Here is a 4,579-nt window from a genome sequence, read left to right as displayed (position 1 = left end):
CTGTTACGTGTGTCAAATCAAATTGTCGTCCTGTCCCTCCCGGTCAAGAGCTCGCACCCCCACATCCGCAGCACCACCTTGCTGTGTCCGTGTCCCTGACCCCCGCCCACGCTGCTGCTAGCGTGTTCGAGGCCCTCCTCCACCCGCAGGCATCCCCTGAGCCTCATCCCTGGTGTCTAGTGGGCTTCTGGTAAGCGTGGCTAGACTCGTGTGACTTGTGCCGTTTTCACCGTATTTGTGACTGTATTCTGTATTCTGTGCCTTTCTTTTTTGTGCTTTTTTGCTTCCATTTGTGCCTTTTTAGACTTTTGTAACTGCTTTTCGCCCCTTGTGCGCTCCCCCTTGCTGCTTTTCCCTGCCGCTGCCTCCCTCCGGCCCGGCACCCCTCGCGCCCCCATTCGCCGCTCCCTCCCACCTCCCAGCTGCTCCTCCCTCCTCCCTCCCCCTCCCCCTCCCTTCTTAATGGCTGGCGCACCAGAGGCAAGCCCGTCTGCGCCCGTCCGCGCCTGGACCGCGCCCAGCGCCACCCCCCCTGGTCCGCATGACCCCCGCACCACCAGACGCCACTACTCGGCCAACCAGCTCATCGCCCTCAACCCCTGGAGCGAGCTCTGGGACCTGCTCTACACCACCGCCCCAGACGTAGCCTTCCTGACCGAAACCTGGTGGAACGACTCCTCAGCACCTGACATCGCCATAGCCATCCCGGACGGCTACAAGATCACCAGGAGGGATCGCCCCAACGGAATCGGAGGAGGAATAGCCATCGCCCACAAATCCACCCTCAAAATCCACACCCACACGGACGACACCCTCAAGACCGCCGAACCCCTACACTTCTGGATCCACACTGACCCCAACACCACTCTCAGGGGAACGCTCACCTACCGACCCCCAGGACCACGAGCACCCTTCAGCGACTCCATCGCCGACCTCACGAGCACCCACGCGCTCACCTCTACAGACTACATCCTCCTTGGAGACCTCAATTTCCACTTGGAGAACAACAACGACGCCAACACCACATCTCTGATCGACAACCTCTCCAACCTCGGCCTCAGAAAACTGGTCAACACACCCACCCACATCGCCGGCCACACGCTTGATCCGATCTTCTCCGCAAGCAACCACGTCACCTTTAACCACACCACCGAACTTCACTGGACCGACCACCACTGCATCCACTTCACATTCAAGAAGCACATCGAACACCACCGCACCCAACTACCACCACACCTCCGCTGGAGCAAAGTCACCGAAGACCAGCTGACCAGCACCCTCGCCCAGAACCCGCCCACCGACTCCACCGACCCAGATCCCCTTCAGACCCATGCCCCCACCACGTTTACAACAAAGCCGACCCTACCTTGGCCCCCCAACTTCGAAAGATCATCAACTTATCCTTCGAAACCGCAACTTTCCCGGAAAGCTGGAAGCATGCCGAAATCCACGCCCTCCTCAAGAAACCCAAGGCAGAACCCAACGACCTCAAAAACTTCCGTCCGATCTCCCTCCTCCCCTTCCCGGCGAAGGTCACAGAGAAGATCGTCAACGCTCAGCTTACCCACCACCTCGAGGACAACTCCATCCTGGACCCCTCCCAGTCCGGTTTCAGACGTAACCACAGCACCGAGACTGCTCTCCTCGCTGCCACAGATGACATCAGACAGCAAATGGACAACGGCGAAACATCAGCCCTCATCCTCCTGGACCTATCCGCAGCCTTCGACACGGTTTGCCACCACACCCTAATAACACGCCTCCACGAAGCCGGAATACAAGAAAAAGCCCTCAACTGGATCTCCTCATTCCTCTCCAGCAGAACCCAGAGAGTCCGACTCCCACCCTTCTGCTCCAAAGCCACCAACATCATCTGCGGCGTACCCCAAGGCTCCTCACTAAGCCTGACGCTGTTCAACATCTACATGGCCCCCCCTCGCACAACTAGCCCGTCAGCACAACCTCAACATTCTCTCTTGCGCCGACGACACCCAGCTCATCCTCTCCCTCACCAAAGACCCACACACCACCAAAGCCAACCTCCACGAGGGAATGAAGTCCATCGCCGAGTGGATGAGAAATAGCCGCCTGAAGTTGAACTCCGACAAGACGGAGGTCCTCATCCTCGGACGCACCCCCTCGGCCTTAGACGACTCCTGGTGGCCCACCGCGCTGGGACCCCCACCAACGCCAGCCAACCACGCAAGCAACCTGGGTTTCGTCCTCGACTCCGCCCTCACGATGTCCAAGCAGGTCAACGCAGTTTCCTCCTCCTGCTACAACACCCTCTGCATGCTCCGTAGAATCTACAAATGGATCCAGACGGAAACCAGAAGAACGGTGACCCAGGCCCTCGTCAGCAGTAGACTAGACTACGGCAACGCACTCTACACAGGCATCCCAGCAAAAGACATCCGACACCTCCAACGCATCCAAAACGCCTCCGCCCGACTGGTCCTCGACGTACCCTGCCGCTGCCACATCTCCCACCACCTGAAAGACCACCACTATCTCCCCGTAGACAAGAGGATCACCTTCAAGCTCCTCACCCACGCTCACAAGGCACTCCACAACGCCGGACCAGCCTACCTGAACAACAGACTCAACTTCTACGTCCCCCCCGCCAACTCCGCTCTGCCAACCTCGCCCTCGCCATCGTTCCCCGCATCCAGCGCAAGACCTCCGGTGGCAGATCCTTCTCCTACCTTGCCACCAAGACCTGGAACACCCTCCCAACCTCCCTGCGGCAGACCCAGGACCTTCTCACGTTCAGGAGACTCCTTAAGACCTGGCTCTTCGACCAGTAGCAGCAACCCCACCCCCCTTTCAGCGCCTTGAAACCCTAACGGGTACGTAGTGCGCTCTACAAATTTTGTGATTGATTGATTGAATGACCTTCCGAAATATCTTTCCACAAAGTAGCGACCAAAAGGAATTTGTCAATGCGTGCTTTTTTGTTCAGCACTGCAAACTACTTGGCATAAACGACCTCAATCTATTTTGACAACCAAATAAAATGTTATCTACTATGGAGCGAAATTGTATTTAATGCCATGAAGTATATGGACTATTATCTCGTCCGTGATTTACTTGATTTTCTGTTTATTTTGCGCTTCTGTGGATGATTGTAGCCTACCACTTTTATGTATGTGGCAGTGTCAACTACTAAAAGCCTAATTAAAAAAGGTTAATTTAACTTCCCGTCTTTCGAATTCCCAGATTGGTAAACAAGTGTCAAAGCTCAGGAAAAGCAGATACAATTAACATAGGCTGCGTTGTGCTTCAGCAGCTCAGCTGCAATTGGCCCTCGAGGCTAAGTCACTGGCTGAAAATGTTATTTTCGAAAGTAACATAGATTCAGAATCTAAGTGTTTTCTCTGTGTTTAGTTTTTGTTGCTAAAAATTAGGTTTTCAGTCTGTAGGGCTGGTCAGGTAAATGGGGAAAGCGGCCTGGATTGACTCCTGGGAGTTCCCTTCCTAAATATACTTCTGTTCCTGCTAAGGACTAATGGAGATTCGAAGAAACAGTGCAGCGGATCGATCCTTTTATTAACACTCTGAATTGTAAGGTTCGCATGTCAAAGTAAGGTTCGCATGTCAAAGCCAGCACAGAGTGGAAGAAAATAAATCACTTTGAAAGCTCCCGGACAAAATACTTCACAAAATACTGAAATGCTTTAGAGAAAAAGGTGGAAGTGAGGCGGCTATTTTGAATCCACCTCCCTCTTCACCACGATCACACAGCTCTTGAAAATAAAGGAGGGATATGTATTTATGCACATTAATTAGAATGGAGTTTAAAAAAAATGCCCTATAACAACATATGCTCTAATGGGAAGGACTGCGTTCCATTTTACCGATACTTATAAAACTAATAATCAGTTGAGTAATCTGAGTACATGCTCATTTAAAGTAGTAAAAGGCGATCTTAATATACAGGGCATATGTCCTAAAACTGCGCCATAGGAAAAGAGGTGAGTAGAGATAGGAATGTTGTGCATCACACGGCTGCCTTTATACCTCACTGTTGTGACAGAGTAACCTGACCGCCAAGTTCTAAATCAGGCTCTAAATGCTTGCAAAATGACACATGCTGCAAGACAAGGAAACTCTGCAGGATTCTCTGACTAAACCATTCAAGAAGAAACACATGATCTCGACAACTACCTTTCCAAGTAAGTAAAATGTATGTTTAAATATTTCACGTAAAATGTACTTGATAAGAAACTTAAAAATGTTAAATAGCAAATAATGAATAAAGCACTCTTTAACTTTCATCTCTTTACATTAACATTCTAAAAGAAAAAATATGACTTGTAAAAATGATAAACTGACAGAAAAATCTTAAACCAACAATAAACGTTCCCAAATAGCTAGTGAAAATAAACGTAACTACCTTAACCTCTAAAAACTCCCAACCAATTAACATTTAAAATGAAGCTTACTTTTTTCATCCAACAGAAAAAAACACCTGTCCAATTTAGAACACTCCACCAACAGAAAAGCTGCAAAACAGTGAGACTCTTCTAAACAGAACATACACATAAGTATTCAAAATAGAAGTAGTTATATAATTTTA

The sequence above is a fragment of the Pleurodeles waltl genome, chromosome 5 (assembly GCF_031143425.1).
Source record: "Pleurodeles waltl isolate 20211129_DDA chromosome 5, aPleWal1.hap1.20221129, whole genome shotgun sequence".
Lineage (NCBI taxonomy): Eukaryota > Metazoa > Chordata > Amphibia > Caudata > Salamandridae > Pleurodeles > Pleurodeles waltl.
This window is presented reverse-complemented; position numbering follows the sequence as displayed.